A 24152-nucleotide genomic window follows, 5' to 3' on the forward strand; every position below is an offset into this window, starting at 1 on the left:
TACTGTATTGTTCATTGAATATTGACAACAGCATGGTGCCCTTAACTATCACTCACAAAATGTTTAGAACATTTTTCCATTGAGCTATCTTTTAATTCCAAAATCTCTGTGCCGTATTTTAAATCTTAGTCATTTTTAAGGCATCATTCCAAACAATATTTGAATATGATGATAGTGTATGTATGACTCACAGGTTCACATAATCCTTAGTTTTATGGCATTGGCAATGACAAGCTTGTTTAGCTATTCAACTGCCTATACTGTATTCCAATTGACGAAACCATACCTTATTTCCATGGCAGGTAGATTTTATTTCCATAAATACAGATGTTACAATGTATGAGCAGTAAAAAGAGTATTTTAAAACAAAATACAAAAGACTATTATGGAAAAATGCAGCATAATGACTAGAACAATGCCAGACTGAGAGTGTTATGTAGGTCTCCAGAACACAACATTGCAGAGCGACCAAGATGCCGATGATTTTGTAGTTAACGCATAGAGGGAACATGGCATCCATATTCCTACTTGTTGATATCTTGTGGATGTAGAGGCTTCTTTCTTCTTTGTCACTTACAGCAGTGTCTCCTAGTGTTCGGACTGAGACACCACATAACTGAAATGCCTTGTGTTACAAGCTACATTTAAGTGAAATGTGTGGCAAGACTGTTAGGAAAACATACAGTTGAATGTTAAAATGTCAATAATGACAAGTTGTTATTCTAAAAAAAGTATGATATTTGAGTGAAACCTATGCCATGTTTTAAAAAAGTTTGTGTTTTTGAATTTTTATTTGGGTTAGAATAAGACAAATTGTAATGACGTTTCCAACTGTCGGTACTTTGTATTGGTGAGTGCGGTATCAGTGCATCCCTAAGAATAGACTTCTTTTTCTTGCGATAAGGAAATTAAGGATATTTATAATTTTGACTAATATTGATTGTGTTAAAAACGGTATATAAATGTCACATTAATAACGTTGTTACGACAGTGGAACCTCGATAAAACGGACCTCGATATAACGGATATCAGATAAAACGGACCGTCAGGACTAAACAATGTGTCCAAAGATCGTTTCCATTTGTCACTTAAACTGCCGTTCAAAGTCTGTTAGTTCCAAAATTGGCCACTGTTGTTTACTGGCGCTGTGGCGCAATAGAGGCAGAGAATGGGCCTTACCGATATACATCACGACTAGATCCTTGCCTCCCATACCTATGTGGCAGCCATGTTGAATGTGGCACATTTCCATGACGTGGGGCCATGGTGATGATAATTATATCTCTTTTCTATTGTACATAGAGTGCTGCTCAGCGAGAAAGAGCAGCAAGGCGTCGGTTTTAACTCTGAGGAATTCAAAACAAGTCTCTGGAGTCTGAAACACGCTATGTTTGGAACAAAGTTGTTAAATGTTTTTTTGTTGTCGAGCCGTTCGTCTATGGCAACGGATTTGGAACTAGGAAGCAAACGAATTCCTTGCGGCTCATGTAATGCACCTCGATTCACCTATGATCACTACGTCAACAATGTCACCATCAAGCACACCAGCATGGTAAGTTTGGATAAAATTTAAAACCTTGCCAACATTTTCAAGCTTTTTTATGTTTATTTACAATAACTTTGTACTGTTGTGGGCGTTTTAGGCCAATTTTGCATGTTAATTTTCTACTGTACATATGGCCACAAAAAAAAGTGCTTCAATGTAACTGACAATCGGCTATAACAGACGAGCCCCCGACCCTATTAGTCCGTTATATCACGTTTCCACTTGTACACTCAATGTCTGGACACTGTTTTAGTTTTATATTGTGAAATGTAGATACGACTCGTGGTAGTTGTAGAAAATAGTTGATACTGCAATACTTGAGTTATTTAGGTCTTTCAACCTGAATGCATTTATTTGAGTGCAATTTTTAAAAGAGCTATCGTGCAAAAACACATTTTTCAAATATATCTAAATATATTTTTTTTCAAATATCCATGTATACTATGCAAATCTGACCCAATTTTGAATGAAAGCTAGAGGTTGTGCATGTCAAAAAGTTACATTCTTGTTGCATTATACTTGGACGTGTCCATGTGCGTGTTGGAATAGGCTGATGAATGGTGCATTTTGACTATGGCCCTGTCGACTTGCCTGGCACATAACATCCTTATTTGACTTTCCTCTAAAGGTTGCTGTGTGTGTTTAGTTGTTGACCAGTAGTGTGTAAGTGTACGTGAGTATGGTTTTGGGACGTATGGGTGTGTAGCGAGAGTGAGAGTCAGAATGCCAGACTCCTAATGATCCCTCCAGAGAGGGCTTGCTGTGTGCAGCGTTGAGGCCCGGACAGGGAAACCGGTGGAAATTAGCTATCGCTCTCCATAGCCTAGCATGAAAGTATGCCTCTGTCACTGACTCCTCAAGACAATAAGCCAATTAGAAGAAACCCATACGAGGACCAGGGCCTGAGTGTGTATGTGCATAGGTTGGAGGTGAGACAGACTATGGAATGCTTTTACAGATTTCCTCTGCATACATTCCCTGCTGCTAAGAATCTGGATGAAGATAATTTTCAGGAAAATGCCACATAAGTAAATTTCCACTTGGCTACACTCTCTCGCTTGCCCCACTGTCTATGGGATCTGCATTTGTACAATTTCTGCATTTGCTCTCACCTCTTGGCAGATGTAGAATGAAAAATACGGTATATTAACTCTGTTAAAAAGGGCGAAAATCTATATATGCTTTACAGGGCCTGTGTTCGAAGACAATATATTCAGGCTGTGCAATACAAAAATGTTTTTGATTCATAACTAATCAACTAACTAAAGTATGGTTCACTATCTGCTATACCATCTTGTGTTCATATCTTAAATTTTTGATTGCAAGGCAAAGCAAAAAAATTACCAATTCGGACTCGGAAGTCAGGCCACTTGTAAATTGAGGTACCACTGTACTCAATTTAATGATGAAAGAGTGTTAATAATATTGCTTTTAACTTTTGTCTTTACTTGAAGTTAGAAGTTTAAAAAAATCATCAAGGCATATTTTATATCTTGTTTACTTCCGTTGGGATGGAGACAATAACGCTGCTGTTTAATTAGCAGTTGGTGTGTGTGTGTCTGTGTGTGCATGTGTGCGTGTCATATTTGTAATATTAACAGGGTGTCCACACATCCTAAAATAATCCGAGATACAAAGTTTTCCGAAATTAATTATCTTAAACTTGAATTCCTTCTTCGAATGCCTTTTAAAATGCCACTGACATTTTCTTGGTAAAAGATTTTAATGTATTATCAATATGTTGAACCATTAATATGGTTATCATTTAGTTTTGTAGTAAAAGGCCTAGGGAACTAGATTCAGGTTGGGCCTTATGTGGTCATATTTCGTAAATCTGATGTAATGTCTTAAATATGGCCATAAAAGGGTCCTAAAAGTCTATAATTTGACTTCGTTAAGCCCACAGATACTCAGAATATGTTTCTGCATTGTAGTTGAAGCAAAGAAAGACTGCTAAAAGGTTTGTTGTGTTTTGTTAATGAACCATTGTCAACAAGTCAAGGGTGAAGGAGCTATTGAGGTTTTCCAATTTTATTTGAAATGGTCACTTTTTTTTCTCACTTGATTGATATTGCTTTATTTCTCTTGTGGTGTTTGACAAATAATCTCTCCCCCTCTCAGCCTATCTGAGATATTGGACTGTCTGCTCATGCCATAACTCATACTTTGCTTTTGACGCGCAATTAAACTGCATACATTAAGGGACGTTGATGGGGAGGTAGGACGTTTGTAATCAACCATATTTATTCTCCCTTAATCACCCTGGGGACCTGGAGACCCTAGGAGGCACACAAACACACACACGCATGCACGCACACAAAAAAAAACATACACACACACACGAGCATGCATGCATAGCTACCCATTAAAATCCTCAATCAAACACGCCAGCTTGTCAACAGGACTTGCAGTCCAAATGCACGCACACATGCACAAACAGTTACAGTGGCTATAAAAAAAATCTATACAAATGAAACAAAGATGAACTGAAAAAAATGTATGATGAAAAGATGGAGCTGCCAGGAAAGAGGTAGACAAAGACCTAAGAGAAGGTTAAGAGATTTAGTGAGGAAAGACATGAGGGCACTTGGTGTTCGAGAGTAGGAAGCATGTAAGATAGGCTTACATGGAAAAGGACTACACGCTGTGGCGACCCCTAACGGGAAAAGCCAAAAGGAAAAGAAGAACATAGTGTACAGATGTCTGACATGCACAGATCTATGTAAACAGTACGTGATTTTTAGTTTTTCTTTTTTTGTTGTTGTATTTAAATCCTTAGTTAGCGACCCTGTGTGAGCTAACCTTACCAGAAATGCTAGTTTCAGCATCATCCGTGGCAGCGTTAAGAGAACTCTCCCCATCACACAACTCCTCCTCAAAATCCACATCCACTCCGTTGCCACCGACGTTGTGGTCGTCCTCCCATAATTTTGTCCAGCGGCTCATAAAACTTAAAGTTGGTGGCGCCGTATCCACCTTTGTTGTTCTGCTGTTGAACCTTATCGTTGGTCGTCTTCATAGTTTTCCAGCAGTTATTTATTTGGTCGACGTTTTGGTCTATCCTGGGTTCACAGAATTTTCAGTGGATTTACATTACATTACATAGGATTACATTCATTTCAAGTCGCCACAATGCAGCTGTCTTGTATGTATTTCCCCACAACTACCTAGCTACACACTCCCACAGGCATGCACGCACGCATGCGCACACACACACGCACACACGCGCACGCACGCATGCATACTTATCAATCAGCACCGCTGAACTCAATCAACCCTTGGCTTGGCAGCCTTGACTCCGTTGGCCCCGCAACGCCCCCGCCTTACTCCCCACGCATTCTGCTCTCTCAACCCCAACTACATCATGACAGCAAACTAGTTTGCATATTAATGAACGGCACCATTTTTTAATATGCTGCTCACTAAATCACACACTATTAGTGCTTTATACTCCTGCTTTGTTTTTGTTTTAAATAAATGGGGTGATCTTAAGGGAGCTCATGCATGCCTGCAGCAGTGTGTGTGAGATCTACGTTGTGTATACATGTTCATAATAGCCCGGCCTGACACGTCAATGTCTGGATTTGTTGAGTTTCAACGATGCTGTGCTTATTTTGGTAGTTGACATTGAGGTAACTTTTTAAAATGCACATATGTACACACACACATACATATACACGGATCATGCCAAAACGCGAGAGACACACAGTTATCCATGTTTTACAGCAGTCATTATTTCTGTCACCTCTGACAAACAGTAGCCTCGTGCAAATACAACCCCACTGTCACCTAATCTCCGCTCGCTGTCAGTAATCACATAAAGAATGCAAGAGGTGGCAAATAATTAAAAATATTCCCAGTGGCTGCTTTGGTGAGTGGAGCCTCACTTAATTAAGACGAGGAAAGAGACACACCGACACCTGTGAAGGCGTACGCAAACATCCAAGTTGTGCATTTTTGCTGTCCCAAAAGTATACACAGGCTTGTGCTCATACCTGCGCCCGCTAACAGACACACACACACACACACACACACACACACACACACACACACATGCACGCACGCACGCGCTCACACAGCACTCACACAGCACACTGAGCGACAGGGGAAATAAAGGCTTGGTTTAAAGAGGACTTAGAGCCGTCCATATCCACGTATGAGTATGTATTCACTGAGAGCTGTGTGTGTGTGTGCGCGTGAGAATGCATGAATGATGCATTTGAGGTCTTTCATGTCAAATTTATTTGATCGTAAGCAAGGAATGAGAGGAAGAGGTGTGAAGGCGAGGCAGAGAAAGAAATAGAGACACAAACAGGCACTGAAATAATGCTTGTAATGCCATAAAGCCTTCCATCTGTCACTTAATTTTCACACATTTGGCATAATGTATATGTCTGCACTCACAAGCACACATTACAACAAAATACAATATTTCTTCGAACAGTACAGGTGCGGTTTTGGCTTACAGAAGTAAGCCACATTGCGGAATCACAAGAAAGTACAGACTAGCATCTTATGCACCAGGTAACGCTTAGCTTAGCTTCTCTTGGTATACAGTGGAACTAGCCGGTTGTCACTGTGTCACACACAACCCACAGTCAAGTGTCACCGATAGTTTCATAACACGCACATTCAAACAAATTAGGGGTAAAATTAACACCCGATTCTTGTTATATTAATCCCTACTGTACATGTGACATGAACAGTAAGGATCAACAACCTTATTATGGCAACAGTTGGGCAGCGCATGGCGCAATGCCACCCGGGAACTGAGTGGCTTCACAATTCACCATCGCTACAGTATCATTTAATCAAAGTGTAAATCCATTTATGTCAGCCATAAACAGTGAGATAAAGATAAAAGGAGAATCAAAACTAACGATAAGAAACATTGTGTTGATCATTTGCATATAGTTACGTCACTTCCTGTCAAAGTACGAGTTTACCATATACTGTACATGTGTTGAGTGAGGTGCTTTCAAACTTAGCATTTGTCACCTCCACTGCAATATAAGATAATTCATCCACTTAGATTTACGCGTTTCAGATCATCCTGCCTCAACTTGTCTAAAGCTAAGCCATGTATTTAATTTATCTAATGCCTGTCATGGGCAACTTGTTTTATAACACTTAATGTTGCAAGAGTGTGTGCATATGTGCGGCCGCCATGGCACCTCTTTTATAAAGGTTAAGAATATTCTATTTGACTTTTTTTTGTTTTGTTTTGTTTTTTTTTCAGTAAAATGTGCCCCCTGAGCACTGTGCCTCCCCACTCTCCAAGTTGTTCTGCCGCCTCTGGTTCCCATCAATAATGAAGCGCTGGTAGAAGAAGAAAAACTGTTGTTAGACTGAAGTTTTTGCAATGTCTCATATGATAGAAGTAGTACAATTACATAGTAACATCTATTCAAGTATGCATTCGATGCACAGCTATGAGACCATACTGATGTGCGGATTGTTTGTCGTATGCTGTATTTTAGGCAATTTGTTTCTTTTCAGCCCAGTTCTCACTGGTTGGATAGCCCCATTTTTATTTATTTATTTTTTGTTTTAAATTTTATTTCTTATTTTAAAACTAGTGTTTAAAATATTGTGGGTGATAGCAGAGAGTTTTTTTGTTTTCCGATAATATACACACACAACACTATTTTTTTTTTTCCACATTTTTCTTCTTTGGTCACTTTAGACCTATCCTGCTGCTATAATATTGCACTATTTATGAAGATCATGCAGCTCTTAATGCACCACCAATTTCGGTTGTTGCTTGTAAATGTAGCGCTTGGTAGAAACATGGCAGCTCCAGCTCCAAACAAGCACCACATTTTTTTTCCCCTTGAGAATGCATTTATTTGATAATGGCGAGGACACATTTATTGAGACTTGGTGTCTATTAGAGTGGAGGGCACGATTTAAGGACGTTTGATAACTTTCTATACCAATTGTGATATTTCCTGGAAGCTGTCAGCATGGTTGAGTGTGCCGTGCAAATGTTGCGCACACACACACACACACACACGCATGCACACACACGCGCGCACACGTTTTGTAACAGCTCCAATCCATTCACCGAGTCATTATGTATAGGATTCTCTCTCATTTTCCCCATTTTGCAACAGCCATTAAGTACCCACTTCATTATCGAGCTACCATCTGCTAATAACAAAATAGACAAAGAGAATAATCAACACTCTCTATCTTCGCTGCTTTCTTCCATGTGCCTATTGTGTACCCGCTCCCCTTTCTACCTAGTCATTTGGATGAAATCAAGGCAACATCATAATTTGACTGTGTGTAAATGTGTGTCTGTGTGTGTGTGTGCAAGACCAAAAGAACGTATATTTCCATTGTGCAAAAGTATGTTTCAAGCATGTTATTCGTGTGTGTGTTTGTGTGTGTGAGCGCAGATGAGATGCAATAATTGAAGGCCCTCCTGCCGATATCATACAATCAAGATGGCCACACTGGAGGTGATGAAAGTGAATCAAAGATTGAAGGGAGCCTTAAAAAGGCTTTCAGAGCTGCCACCCCCATGCCTCAATTATCCCCACAATGGCTTATTAAAACCATACCCACCTTCACTACATTGCGCCCTTTATTTATTTTCTTCCCTTCTTCCCACTTCATGTGGCTGTATAGTTTTATTTCGGACCAGAACTTCTCTTTGCGCGCCATCCTTGTCCTTCATGTACTGTATTTTTTAAAACCCAATGCCCTTTGTCTGTATATCTCCCAAATCTCTGTCGCTGTCACCCTACCACACCACCTTTCCCTGCAGTTTTTTTTTTTTTTTTTTTTTTAATGAAAGGACCCTGCTGCCAGCAGAGATGATTCTCATTGGTCAGTCTGAATTGGTCTAACTTCTTTTCTTCCCTCACCATATGAAAATAAGCTCATGGATATGATCTTGTAGAAGAATACGGCCCCATTACTAAAAAAAAAATGGAGGAGCTGTGACGTTAATTGTTTGCCTGCTCAGCTTACGCATGCTGCACATACATGCTGTCTTGGGGTAAGAGAGGATGGCAAAACGCGGGAGAACGAGGATGTGCCTGTTATTATCCACGGCACGTTTGTGTTTGATGTCGCTGCCATCATTTTCTCTCCGTGCGTCAACATCTAGCCAGAGAGCAGTTTCAGGATCACAGCGGCACGGTGCGGGAGAAAATATTGAATCAGTGCTTCCGCCAGCTTTTGAAAGCAGGGTTAGCGTTTGATGTTGTGAGATCAGGTAAGATTGAGAGAAAACGAAAATATGTATGACCAAACAGTCACCGTCTTCCTTTGACCCTCCCTCTGTCTTGCTCTCCTCTTCTGTTTTCACTACTTAACCACTGTCTTTGTCTGATTTAGCTTGTCTAAAAATATAGTCGTCCTCCCAAGATGTAAAGGGGGGAGAAATGTTGACACGTGTGCTGCCTTTTCATCTAGCAGGCAGGCTGCAAGGAATCTTGGGGGAAATCAGGTGTCTTAATGACAGCCCAACGTGCGGCACGGGCGATGCACAGCGCCGCCATTTGCTATACACGCATTAAATTATTCACATCAAAAACTCATTGTTTGTTACCTGACACAGCCGTGGAGATAGGTGGAAGGATGATGGAAAGACGCAATGAATTAAACATCAGGGAGATGGAGTGCCTTGGCGCGAGCTGGGGAGATGCAGTAGGAGAGAGAAATGACAAGAGAAATGTGCATTCAGATGGCTTGTTTAGAATCTCTAAAGATACTTTTTGTCTATTGAGGGAGAGGTGCTTTACGTTGAAAGAACGTGCGCATATTTACAAGTGCGATTTTTTTATGATAACATGAATGACTGTTTAGAGTGCCCGTGCTATTATCTTCGACATCAGTGGTAGGCAGTCAAGAATCTGAGTGTCAAAACAGGAAATATGTTACACAACTGCAGATACAGTGAAACCTCAAAGCCAAATACCCCAAAAGCTGTACAAGTTGGGATTCAAACACACATTTATGGACAAATGTGCCCGAGATAAAGTCAAACAAAACATGAAGTTCAAACCGTCATCTTACGGTATATGACATCATACTCTAAGGATCAACACCAAGCATGTTTTGCTTTTTATACAGCACTTTTTTTTTTTTTTACACAAACGTATAACACTTCCGCTGCAGCAATACCCCAAGTTTACACTTGCTCTGCTAATACCCTCGTGTTCCCTTTCCATCTGCTTGTCAGGCGTCTTCAAACGGTGATTTTACTTTACTTATTTTATTGATACTTGCACAACACATTGTTAAAATGCCACTTGCCTCTAGAGTTTATAAAAGTTTTATGGTGTTGGCAGTTTGAGCCTTGAACAAATTAATTGACTTTACATTATTTCCCACTTGGAAAATATGTTTCAAAGTTAGAACAACTTGAAAGTCAACCGACGTTTCATTATGACTCTGGCAGGTGGACGGGTTGTCATGATGCCAGAGCAATGAAAATGGCTCAAAAATATTCAACGATATTCCTGTATCCATGGCGTTACCAGATTGACACAATGTTCTTCCTTGTCTAAAGCATTACCCCTCAACAAAGTTGTGTGGATATTGGTTTTGTTCTTGCATAATCTTGCTACATGTATCTGTCCTACTTTATTGGTTTATATGTAAAAGTGAATGTTATGAAAAAGGTACATCGTACAAACAAAGCTCGTAGTGGCTCAAGACTTTTACACAGTACCGTATATTGAATGTACAGACTTTTGATTAGGATTTATTCTTACCATCATTTAAATTTTTCATTTGTTGGAAAGCATTTGTTTGTGTTGAACAATGATCTTTTCTACAAAATTAATATAGTTATGTTACATGAGCTAGATGCACTACATATATATAGAAGAACTGTAAATTGTTGCTTTCGACGTCACGGTGGCCAACTGGTTAGCACATCTGCCTCACTGTTCTAAGGACCGGGGTTCAAATCCCGGCCCCGCCTGTGTGGAGTTTGCATGTTCTCCCCGATCCTGCATGGGTTTTCTCCGGGTACTCCAGTTTCCTCCCACATCCCCTAAACAAGTGGTACAAAAAATGGATGGATGGATGGATAATTGCTCATTTTTTTAATGGAATATTTTTCTTAATGCAGGGAAGTCATAGAAGCACTTGATGTTGTAACATTTGATGCAGATGCTGTATAAAATTCTCTGAGGCCAAACAGCAAGTCAGCTTAAAGCAGTCCTCCGTTTGCTCTACTTTGCGGCTATGGAGGGAATTAGTTTGATGAGGAAAGACATTAGCAGCAAGTGTAGCAAATTAATGTTTAAGCATTCTTTAAAAATGTATTACATTTAATACTTTATGAAGTACAATGATAATAGCTTGTTTCACAGAGACATAATGGTGCATTTAACAATGTACTGCAATTAATACACGGCGCTAAGTGGTATTATGTTAATTTGCAGAATGAGTAATTAAAAATAGATTATACAAGTTGTTCAAGTGTGTATCCTCTTGACTGAAGAGCTCAAAGCAAAAAAGGCGGAGGAAAAACACATGCATTTATCAGAGAGTGATTAAGTTTAAGGCTATGACTCACTAAATATTTAACAGCTTTGCTTGGTGCAAAGTATATCATGAATTATAGATGACGAGGATGAGCACGTCCTGATGTAAGACAGTGTTTAAAAGACTTCACCTACAATGAGGGAAGAGCAATTACCACTGTAATAAACGAGAACTGACTTTTTATTCGTTATTTCTAATTAATTTCTGCGGGTGATCACAACGGGGGGGGGGGGGGAGTGAGGACTGGGACACGTCCATTAGTCTCTGACACTTTGAGGCCCTTTTGTGCCTGATAAATGCAGTCCGCTTTAAGTGACAGGAACACACACTCAGCACACACACACACACACACAAGCATGCTTAAACATTCACAAACACCACTTTTAATGCAAATGCAGCAGAATTTCAATCCTCCCACTTCCATACTTTTTGCCTGTTTTCTTTACAACAGAGCCTGCATGACTAATGCTCAGCCTTTAGACCTTCTTGAACAGAAGTCCTCAATTAAAAGTTATAGGGGTCCAAATCAGGAAAATGTCTTTTTAGCCGAAGAAAAAGTCTTTTAAGCCGAAGGTCTAATATAAGTGTGATCAACGAATGTAATTACAGTAGAAACTTGGTTCACAAATGCCCTGGTATGTGAAGAATTTGGCTCATGAACATCATTTCCAAAGAAATATTACTTTACTTCACACATTGAAATCTCACTTGTGCTTCTTCTTGCACTGCATAAATGTTATTCACACACTGCAGGTACCTTTCTAGGTTTTTTTGCTCGAAATTATCCTCAGTATAAGAAACCCAAAACTTTTTGCGATAGTGTTATTAGGATGCCCGTTTATATTACTGTTGAAAAAAGAAGGAATTAATACCTAAACATAAGAATGGTGATTCAGGTTTGTGAGCGCACTGTGCAGCTAGCTTTCTCTCAATTTACCATTTGAACTGTTGTTCAGACCAAAGAGGCAATGAAGGCAACTAATGTGATGAAACGAGTGGCTACGAGGGTGTGGTTAAATGAAAAATAATCAATGGTAATAGTGTAAGCATTACACAAAATCTATGTAAGTAGCCTCTTAATTTCAAAAAGGCTCAAGGCAAAAAGGCTAAGACGAAGTGATTTTCTAGCAATCACGCCGTTATTCCGTCACAGCAAAGTGTGTGTTTCACTAATTACTATATTGTACTGTATTTATTCTTAACAATACACTGATGAAAACAAGCGTTCTAGACGTTGTAGCGCATCAGAACTTTCACTACCCATTACTTAATGTCTTATCACTAAGAAAGATGGAGGAGGTGTACACGCAGCCCCCTGGATTCAAAGCCACTGTAGCATCCCATGTGTGGTGTCTGAAATATTGACGAGTAAGCAAAAAAAAAAAAAAGACACTTTCTGAAAGGATAGGTCAGAGGTTCTCAGTTTTAAGCACTTTTTTTGATGTATAGCTCTTACAGATGTATGCTGAAAGTCAACTGATCAGTCTCGGTCCAGCAGTGTACTTTAAGGGCAAAGCTGATGCATATTAATCGACTGCAATGATCTTTCAACACCTCTCGTCTGCATGATTCATTGGATTATTCCATCTGATGCTGCGAACACACCAAGAAAATCATAATCACATTGGCAAACTTCTTTCCCCTGCGCTTATTTGCATCCAAAGAAACGACTATTTTATTCATTCCCTGACTCTTGTTTAATTGATTGTCTGTTTCTCCTTTCAATTTATATCCCTTTCTTGTTGTCGCACCCTTTTTTTCTCCCCATCAGAGTTGAATGAGTAAGTGCTTGGTTTCTGCGCTGGTGGGGCTACACAGGTTTTAAGCCTATCTGGTTTGTCTGAGTGTAGTTGTATTGATCCTTGGCTGAGACATTAGATGTGTACGTCATGTCAAGGGTTTGGTGACCTCTAGCAGTCTACCTCCAAGTGATAGCTTTGATAAGCCCCATCCCTCGCTTTGTTCTATCTACAGCTCGCCGCTAACCTTTAGCCCCACTCTGTGTTTGAGCATGACCTTTCTTTCATGTGTAATACACACCACGTGCCACCCCACCACGGAACACACTCATTCACACATGAGACTTACACACAGACACACACGCACACACACAGTTAGTCAACACCCTGAAGCATCAACTCCCATGGAACCTTATTAAAACCAACTTCAGTGGAAATGAGGGAACTTCTCAAAGTCTCAATAACTTGTATAATGTGTTGTATGAATGTTTTTCCCTCCTCATTTCCCCTCTGCTCAATCGTTAATGCCGAAAATCCCAAATGTCTTTCTCTCTCACACACACACACACGCACGCACACACACACACACACACACACATACACATACACACACACACACAAAAGACAAAAGTCCACTTGAGGCCACTGATGGGCATGTCTTATTTACTTGGGGCAACAACAAGCGGCATACATGTGCACACAGGCGTAGATGCTCTCATCCGGCACACTTTTGTTTGATGTTTGCCAATCATCCAAGATCCCTCACAGCTTGCCCTGCCTCCTACCAAATAGCTGTCTTCATTAATTAAAAAAGAAAAGGCAGCGTTATTATAATTCCCTTTGCCTTCCCCTTGATGTCATGGAGGGGGTGTGTGGTGTTTTGTGGCTCTTCCCAAGTTTGCTTTCATCATTGTCTGCCATTCCCCATGGCTTTGCCTTACTGCCATCAAATTCTCTTTCCTTCTTTTTGTCTTTTTATCCAATGAGAGGAAGTTATAGAAAAGTTACTGTAGCCCAACAGGATATTTTTTTTTTTTTTAAGTGGCAGTTGCCCTCTAAGCTGAATTTATCATTCTGTGTGTCTGTTTAATTATTGGTGGCTTGAAGTCATTTTATGGCTCAAAGTAGCCAAACGTTCGGTGTGCGGCTTGATTTTAGTTGACGCAAAATAATAACAATATCCATCCATCCATTTTCTGTACCGTTTATCATCACTAGGGTCGCGGGTGCTGGAGCCTATCCCAGCTATCTTCTACACGATCTGACTAGAGCAGTGATTTCCAACCTTATGGAGCCAAAGAACATATTTTACAATTGAAAAATCTCACGGCACGCCGACAAACAAAAATGTCACAAAAAGTGGATCCATTCATGACTGTATTTACTTCCTGCCATCTAATAGAAGACCATTCATTTGTTCTGTCTGTCACTATGCCTCACCGGCATAAATAGAGGAACAAAGATAAAAAAAAAATTGTAAATATAATTTTTTGAGCAATTAAGTACACAAGTATATCCAATAAATGAACAGGTCATTTAAATAGACACATTCCTCCGTCTTGTGATTGGATCGGTGATCGGTTATCTTTTTTTTTAAACTCGCTGATCGGTGATCGGCCCCAAAAATCCTGATCGCGTACAGCCTAAAATAAAGCAATTCCCGGAAGGGGAACAAAACAAAAGTAAAACTTGTTTTGAATAATGTCAATGCCCATATTGCCCAGCCCTACACTGTACTGTAAATGGTACTTATTGATGTGGGGAAGCATTATACACGTCTCTGCCCCGGCTGCTCAGCACAATTACACTAAGTATTAGTAATGTAATAAGTCATTGGAAAATAAGCAGTGTTGAGCGCTTATGTGAAGAGACTCACCTACCAGGTATGGGCAGTAATGAGCCCTCTTCATGGGCAAAGTTAAGGTTGATAGGTATATTATTGGTTTTTTTTTTCATCATAGACCACAGCCGGACATGGCTCACTTATTGTTTGCAGAGATTTTTATAAAGTGACATTAAGTTACAGTTTAGCTCTGCAGTCAAACACTCCAGTACGTGTATCTCAGGCATTATACTTTATTTTAGAAAGTGATTGTAAATACAATCAGATTGGTGGTCAAACAACATCGCAGATGAGAGAGATTTTATTCACAAAAAGAGTCAGCCATGATGGACAGCAGAAGCATAGCAAAAGGGCAAATGGCAGTACAGTCTTTAAGAGTTGCACATGCTCGGCACACAGGTCTAAAAGACTAATGAGCCAAGCGAGGAAAATGAGTGAGAAAGTGGAGCACACGTTTGCACTCTGTTTGCAAAGGCTAAACTTATTAGTGTCTTCTTAATGCCTCTAAGTGCAGATAGCATTAAGAAATACAGGGTAATGATGATTTGTGTTCTCTTCATCCAGGCGGAGGGAGAGAAGACCACTTATTCCACATAAGTGTTATAATTGGCACCTTATTGCATTAGGGAGAGAATGCATTGTGTGATTTCCTGGGTGTCATTTATGACTAATGGCTTCTTAAGAATAGTAATCTAATCGCTGTCATTACTTCATCTCCGCTGTTTTCAGGGAAAGCAAAAAGTAGCAGGACTGAAGGAGTTTAAGCCTTGGATGGAAATTCGTCTGCACATCTTGTTAAAAGAGAGGCTTTAATCAATTGTTGGGCTGTAATTTGCAGGGTGGATTATTTTAAACTTGTATTCATTATATTTTATCGATGTGTAATTTCAATCAACATAATTGACTTTATTAACCCACATTTTTAAGATACGTTGAGCTATCCCTCTCTTTTATAATAAGTAGTCATAATTATATATATATTTAACAGGGGCACGGTGGACAGCTGGTTAGCACATCTGCCTCACAGTCCTGAGGGCCGGGGTTCAAATCCCAGCCTCGCTTGTGTGGAGTTTGCATGTTGTCACCGTGCCTGTGTGGGTTTTCTCCGGGTACTCCAGTTTCCTCGACATCCCAAAAACATGGCGTGGTAGGTAAGTCTCTAAATTGCCCGTATGTGTGAATGTGAGTGCGAATGGTATGTGCCCTGCGATTGCCTGGCGACCAGTTCAGGGTATACCCTGCCTCTCGCCCGAAGATAGCACGCCTGCGACACTAGTGAGGAGAAGCGGTACAGAAAATGGATGGATGCTTATATATTTAAATATTAATAAAATACAAATTTACTGTAAATGCATTATAATATCCATTGTTTTTTTTTTTTTATCATTCATTTATATCTATGTTTGAGCAACACATATTGCATATTAGTAAGCTTGGGTCCCAGGGTGGGACCAAATTTCTAATTGGGATGTTAAATTCAAAATGAAACTGATCTAAAGGATCATACATTATTGAGATCCCCTTTTCTAGATCCATCAAATGTACCAAAAAAAAAAAAAAAAGAGATTGATATCACAAAACTGAGTGCCGTGTATATACAGTACAGATTTGCAGTTGAGTTATAAATGTTTGTTTTGCCTTGGTTTCTTCACTTCTGTTTTGGTAAATATACTGTACACCGCTTTATCCAGTATGTGCATTCATGTACCTTGTCAATATAGTATGTTGTAAATATACAGCAAAATTCGATATCCAAATACGCCACATTTGTTGTTTGCCATTTTCTTTTGAAGCGAGCCACTAATATGCTGTGTTCAGTCATCAAGCTGTGCTCTGGCATCTCATTCTGTTTCAATAGCTACAAGGGGTTTGTTTCCATTTTCACTTGCCTCCATTCTGCTGCCGTGTCACAAATAGAGGTGATGTTCTGTTTATTTTATTGATTCTGCGTTTTATCTGAGCATCAATGCAGTGTTCACTCACCGACTATCAAAACACACTGGACCGCTGCTTTGAGGCCTTCATCAAGCAAACACTTCTTTTACACTATACAACGCAGAGGCTTGTGCACGTAGGATTGCGGTCACTGTCAGAGGTTTACAGACAGTTATTATGAGCAAGAATGTCATCATAATTTAGTGGAATGATTTTATAACATAAATCTTCAATGTGTTTTAAAATAAAGAATTGGGTGAATAAATGTATTCTTTTTAAGCACATATTCGCTGCTCAATTATTTCCCCCTTGCATCACTGTACACATTCCCACCCAAGTGCCCACACATACGGAGGCACGAGGATATATATATATATATATATATATATATATATATATATATATATATATATATATATATATATATATATATATATATATATATATATATATATATATATATATACACACACACACACACACACACACACCACCACAGCCGGTCTGTGAGAAAAATGCCGACTCTTAACCCGTCCGCGGTGCAAAGAAGGTTGGGGAACACTGTTTTAAATGATTAAAATAATAAAGAAATACAATAAAAACAGTGTGCCGTGCAAGAAAGATCATTTCAAAGTGGAAATGCTCTAAAAAGCATGAAAAATACAATTATTTAACCTCTCCTTTTAGCCCACAAGCTAGCTGGTAGTTAGCCTCTTGTTGCAGCATGAAAAAGCCCCGTGATGATTCGGTGAGATATATTCTAGCTACTGGAAGCTTGAAGCAGATACATTTGTGCTGCTCAAACGTATGTGTAGGCATATGGACGAACAAATGTATTTGATTGACAGTTGAATGTTTAGCGGGCCATGTTTTCCACGGACACGCCCGCAGCGCCTGAGAGCTGAGAGAACATCTTGATTTTTCACCATTTTGAAGCCTGATTTCATATATTCGATGATTTGTTTCTATCATTCAAATTTGGCAGTCTGGTGTACAACACTCTTTTCTGTGCTGTGTCAAATTTCTAAGATGTTTTTATTTTCCCTCACAGGGACTTTCAGAAGAGTGATCAAATATCCAGCTGTAAGTATGCCAGTACCTTTTTGATGGCGACAGAGTGTCTTGTTGAGGTGAAATATATGAAATAAATAATAGGAAATATTAGACGAGGTGGAAGTGTAGTATATATTGGAGCCTCTATGTATAATTTTGACCCTGTGTGGATTACAGGAAATCCAAATACAAGTCAATTCTTGTTTAAAATGATGGACAATGTATGTTTTTTAGTCATTCCACTCAAGAGAAATAGCAGTTCAAAGAAATCATTTAAGGCCCCAAATAATATGACATTCTTGCCCATGAGTGTATGCAAACCTTTGACCCTAACTTGACATGGACACAGACTCGATGACCTTTTTTTCTTTTTAATTGTACTTCATGCACAGAAGCGAGCAGGTGCAGCCATTCTTTGACCTCCTGATCATGTTTTCAGGCCACGGATGTGCAGGAATGTCAGACTGTTTGTCAGGAGACTGTCCTCTTGAATAACCCTTGACACGTGCATGCACAGACACACACACACACACACACACGCGCGCGCACACACAGAGATATAAACAGCAGAGTGATTGAGAGAAAGTCAACTACACAAGACCCTACCCTTCCTTATGGACTTTTTCCACAATAACCCTCCCCTCCCGCCATCACCCACTGTCCTCCCAACTCTCACCCCGCCGTACTCCCCCATCCTCCAGGGAGAAAAGGCTGACTCGCATTCAGCATCTCTCAGCAAAGACCGAATAATAAAAGAAAGGAGACGTCCCGTTGACAGTCAATGTCTGTGCTGCCAGGAGCCAAAATAACTGTCAGCAACTGCTGGGGACTGTCCAAAATGCCACAGAGAAATGAAAGATTGACAAATAAATGAATAAATAAGGTACATTTTGGAATAGAAAACAACAACAACGAAAACACAATCAGGCCACTGAAAAGATGAGTTACCTCCTTTGAACCAGGCTTCGTTTTTAATTGAATCACTAAATTATGTCATCAAGTTTACTTTAACGTCACAGCTGCAAAATTAGCACATACTTCATAAGTCAATGTATTTATGCAATACAGAGTTGTTCAATTCACGAGTACACTTTAACCAATCTCTTCTGTTTGTTCGTGTCTCTCCTTATAGAGTTTGGATGACATCACAGGCTCCTTTCCAAAACCACTTGTACACTAATCGAGTGCATGTCTAATGTATGGGGCTGTCATTTGCTTTGAAATTAAATAACAAGTGGCCCCTTGGTTCTGTGTGGTTGGTGTGTGGGTGAGGGGAACGGATGAGATAGTGTGATGAATTGCCCACCCTTCCTCTACGTCATCCTTGACTTAGAAAAATAGTCTTGGCGTTTTATGTCAGCTTCTGACAACTATTAGGCACAGTGAAATAGATGGACAGTGACCTTATTTTCTCCCTGAACCAGATTATTTTTGACTCTGCCTTTTTAACCTGTGTGAATTTAAAAAATGATTTACTTCAATTCACCAAAGGATTGATTAACAGATGTGTTATTTTAGCTCTCTTCATAAAATGAATATTTTCATGGACGTTGCTATTGATCTCTCAATGCGGTGGAGGTCGAGCCAGCTAATTCCCTTTTTCATTACAGCAAAGACCCCTGAATTCTCTTCGTAGATCTGCCTCTTTCAATGACATGAATATAAGCCCGCGCTGATGGGGCCTGGTGTAAATGTATTAGCTCCCATGCCTGTGCCCCGAGCCCAGCCAGCCATAATTATGTTAGGAACCAATGAGACAGCTGGGAAATCAATATGCTAAGACAGATTGGGTGGAGATGTGTGGCCAGTAGAGTGGGAATAGAGAGGCCTGGCAGCTCCCTGCGGTGTGAAGGGGCTCGAGTTGAAGATTAAGCCATAGACTTAGCATTTACTGCTAGAATTCCCTGTCTGAATCTTGTTAGCGTTTAAGGAAAGATCCCTGTGAGCAGTCAGTGTTTCTCGTAGATGGAAGCTTCGCTCGACAGCAATGTGGTCCATCATCCTCTGAGCCTGAGCGGAGGTCATGTTTAGGTTTAAAGGTAGATTTCACCACTGTCTAATGAGCCGTGGACTCTAACCAAACTAGGCTGACGAATCATTCAAGTCACATTGCAATTGCTGAAACAGTAGACTATATATGTATGTTACAGTGGAAACTGCACTGTTACACTGGTAGTGTAGTGGTACTGTTCATGCAGTTGCCTTTCGTCCAGACGGTACCGGTTCGATTACCAGCCACTGCCCCAATACCCAGCCCGTGCTGGTCCCAAGCCTTGATAACAAATTGGTCGGTAGTGTTACAAAAGGGCTTCAGTCGTTCATGTTTTTTAATTGCCAGAAACAATGCAATTTTTGAAGCTTCTGAATGGTAAGAGCTGGCTTATAGTCAGTCACAATAAGGAGTCATTTCATATCACCGATGGGTAAACTCTTTTCAACTGCATTTCTGTAAGTCTGGGTCATTTCAGCACACTTTTACAATTGGTGCTGGGTTCTCCCAAAGCGGTTTTCGGGTGTGCTGTCCCAAGTTTTAAACGCGATGTTACACAAGGATGGGCATCGGCACAAGTGAAATCAAACTAATCATGGCTTGTAAGCAGTTGCTGGTTTTCCCCAAACTATCGGGGTGACAGATTTCTGTAACTCAGTAATGTATTTGTTTGTCTTCCAGTAAAAATTCCAGTTCCAGCACTTCTGGTGCTCTCCCAAATGTTCCATGGTGAATACCATGAGAGCTAACCAAAGAGCAAAATCTTTAAAATACTGCGACCTCCACCACTTTACACCGGTTGCCAACGGTTTAGACAATCTGTTAGAGCAAGGGAATACACAATTTTTGGGGGATCGTAAGATCGCGAAATCGTAAGATTGTAAATCGGGACCGTTAGTGTACAGTCAAAGGTGAAGTTAGAAAGGGTGCTCAAGAATCGAGACAAAGTCTTGGTATACTGATTGGGGATTTTAGGTGGCGTTGTATTGAGAATCTGGAAGAAGGCTGTGGAAATTTTGGGAGGGGTAATGCATCTGCTCCTTGCCCCAATCAGCACCCACCGTGGCAACGTCCGCTAACAATGGGCGCCATCAGCCCAGGCAGTGGAGTCACAGGCATAAGTGCACCCAATAAGAGTGCAATTTCTGCCCATATGACCATCCTGACACAATTGCTCTAATTTTCCTCCTTTGAAATGACTGATAAAAGACTTCAGTAATTGCTGCAGAATTTCTTCCATGATCTGGGGAGGGGGCGCAATATGGAGAGACTGAGGAACACGTGTCTGTGTGTGTGTGTGTGTGTGTGTATGGATGTGTACATGTTTGTGTGCATATATCAGAGCGAAGTGACACAGCCTTGGGGCCTGAGAATGGAGACTCGAGTGTCAGTTTGTGAAAAATCCCAAATTAATACTTGTCATTTCCTCTCTCCCTCTTTGGTGTCCTTTGCTTCCGCTGAGGATCTTATTAAGTGGAGGTAATTTGTCCTGACAATGTATTGGCGACCACTAAATCAGATGAATTCTTGCTAAAGATATCCAAAGCATGTGGTGTTGGGTTAAGGTGGCGTCTCAGTTCACTTCAGTTAAGATTGCTATGGTACAGTTTGGAATGGTAAACGCAGATCTGGCTTGTGTGGATGGAGATATCTGTTTCGCCTAGTAAAATCGTCTGACATCATAGCATTAGCATGGTCATGCTGGTCAGGGGGCGGCACGGTGGGCGACTGGTTAGTACATCTGCCTCACAGTTCTGAGGACCTGGGTTCAAATCCGGCCTCACCAGTGTGGAGTTTGCATGTTCTCCCCATACCTGTATGGGTTTTCTCCGGATACTCCGGTTTCCTCCCACATCCTAAAAACATGCATGGTAGGTTAATTGAAGACACTAGATTGGCCGAAGGTGTGAATGTGAGTGCTAATGGTTGTTTGTTTATACGTGCCCTGCGATTGGCTGGCGACCAGTTCAGGGCGTAGCCTGCCTCTCGCCCGAAGATAACTGGGTTAGGCTCCAGCACGCCCGTGACCCTAGTGAGGATAAGCGGCACAGAAATTGGATGGATGGAAGTATGCTGGTCAGGGTAAACCACTGAAGTTGAATCCAAGGCAATTGCACTCGAGAAGCAGAGCAGATACTGTAAGTGGGACTCAAATGCATTAACACCAGTCACAGAAGATCCAAATCAAAGTCCTTTGCGAACTTTGGTTACCAACCAAGGTGCTCTGGCACCCCAGTGTGCCATGAGAGAAGATCAGGAGTACCGTGACAAATTATTCAATATCACTTAACTTGTCTGAAAATGATTCATTAACTCCAAATAATGTATCTTGGTTCATCTATCCATGCCATCGACTTATAATGACACGCAGAACAATTAAACACTCTTCCATTAGACGGCAGAAGGTTCAGTGAACCTTTGGATTCACCTGTTGCCGTTCATACAACAGAATAACTCATGGCTTCCTGTGAGTGTATAAGCTTTTTTAAACAGTCCCAGATTGCACTGTGAGGAAGTTGATACGAGATCATCATTATTTCAGTATTGATACTTTTTTGTGACAGTTTTGTTTGGTGGCGTGCTGCGAGATTTTTCCAAGATAAAAAGGGTGCCTTGGCTGAATAAAGGTTGGTAAACACTGGTGTAGTGGACGTTTCGCTGACATTGATACATTATCTTTGCGACAAGAACTAAATATTATCATTCAGAAGCTCCCTGACCAGCTTCTTTGTACGCGCAATCATTGAATATGTGTGCCTGTGTTTGATGTGTGCACTTGCTGTTGTGTGATGCCTAACTCTGATAGCTTGGCTCTAACCAGTGTCACTCTTCACTACGAACTTGTCCTTTGCAATCAAGCCTCCTTTATCTGATCCCTTGCTTTCCGTGTGTGTGTGTGTGTGTGTGTGTGTGTCTGCGTGTGTGCGTTTGCCAGCCATCTTATTGGAACACCATGTATTCCGGGCTGTGTCCTCACTTGATTGGAGTTCAGTTACAGAGCGAGATAGAGTGCGAGAAGACGAGCTAAGGGAGAAGGAGGGAAATGGACGAGAGAGTAGTACTTTACTGGCTTCACTAACTAACCAGTTTCAATCAGCTTCTTTTAAACGCCATCTGTGTGTGTGCTAGTGCATGCTTGTGTATTTGTGGCTGTGCGTGGGTGTGTGATACACTGTGACAGAGTCCTGAGGTGCTGATTCCAATCGAGGTATCTACCAGTGCCTGGGTAATGCTGGCTAATAGCTTAATCAATACTTATTATAGCGCTATTGGTCCACTAAAGTGAGAACAGAACCGAGCTGCACAGAGTGGCTCAATAGGAAAAACGAAGAATCAGGTCTTCTGCTGATCCAGATGGACAGCCTAACTTCTCTCCTGGGGTATCCTTATTCAGGAATCCAATTTTCCCAATGTGATTGATGCGGATTGGATCTAGTGGAATACGGCTAACTCTTTTAGCCCCCCCACCTCCCAATAAAGCAGTGGTCTAATGGTCTTGTCCCCGATTATCCAACTGTTCGTTCTCCATCTGAACTGCTTGTACGCAATTAGTGCTGGCAAGGCAGTGGACGATCAAGGAGCTCAAGTGATGGGGAGAACGTGTGAGAGCGGAGGAGTAAATGGGGAGCATGAGGCAGCAAGAGAAGAGCTGATTAGTCAGAGATGTCGGAAAAATAAGACCACTCGGTCACAACATGTTCCAACATTACCTTTGTAAAGAGGTAAATGAAATAGGATGGTTGCAATTGAACCCATGTTGAAATAATGCTTGAACCGAGTTTATGTGACTGATAAAACAAAGCCCTGATACTTTTTGTATTAGTAATGCTGCTCTATTTAATGTGAGTGGCAGTGCTGTATCGCATACTGTATGTTCTAACCTTCTACTTTAACTAATTTTACTGTACAGAAATAGAGTTGTTAATACTATACTATGAAATGCCAATGTCATCACATGCAGCATTCGTCATGAGGTCTAAACATCCATTTGCAAGAGAAAATGAGTCAAATTGAAAACACATTCAAACACATCACTAAATTTAATATATATGCTTCTGGAGCTGTCATTAAATCTGAGCGCTACATGTATAATGATGTTGATTTAGCATGTTATGATGCTGGTTTAATGACACAATCTAAATTGGAAAATGAAAACTGTGATAGTTCATTATCAAGCTCATAAAGAGAAGTAAGTGCGCGTTCTGATTTTATTGAAAGTAATAATTAGACATTTCCCATACAGTAAACAACATCACAAGTTGACTTGTGTATTAATCTCATGAGTCCATTTGCATTGAAATGAGGAGAAAAATAAGTATATTACAAAAGATAATTGAATTGTTTCAGTCGTTAGGATGGAGCGTTCACAATTCTACAAGATATAGTTTATTGATTACATCCATTTGCTGTCACGTCTAAGTTGGTCAAAGTACATTTACAATTTGATTCATCGGCCGAATTAACAGAGTTACACTGGACAGGTTAAAAAAAGAGGGAAAAAAACTCATTTCAACACACAACTGACAAAATGTG

The 24152-nt window shown here is 40.4% G+C and overlaps 1 long non-coding RNA gene across 1 annotated transcript in view; it reads left to right on the top strand.

Moving 5' to 3' along the window:
* Positions 1 to 1320: 1320 nt before the first annotated feature.
* LOC133470457 (uncharacterized) overlaps positions 1321 to 24152 on the top strand; it is a 54860-nt gene continuing 32028 nt past the window's right edge. The window contains exons 1-2 of the long non-coding RNA XR_009785985.1: positions 1321 to 1552; positions 17628 to 17659. This is a non-coding gene — a long non-coding RNA (uncharacterized LOC133470457). The remainder of the gene's footprint in view (positions 1553 to 17627; positions 17660 to 24152) is intronic.

This window comes from Phyllopteryx taeniolatus, chromosome 20 (genome assembly GCF_024500385.1).
Source record: "Phyllopteryx taeniolatus isolate TA_2022b chromosome 20, UOR_Ptae_1.2, whole genome shotgun sequence".
Classification (NCBI taxonomy): domain Eukaryota; kingdom Metazoa; phylum Chordata; class Actinopteri; order Syngnathiformes; family Syngnathidae; genus Phyllopteryx; species Phyllopteryx taeniolatus.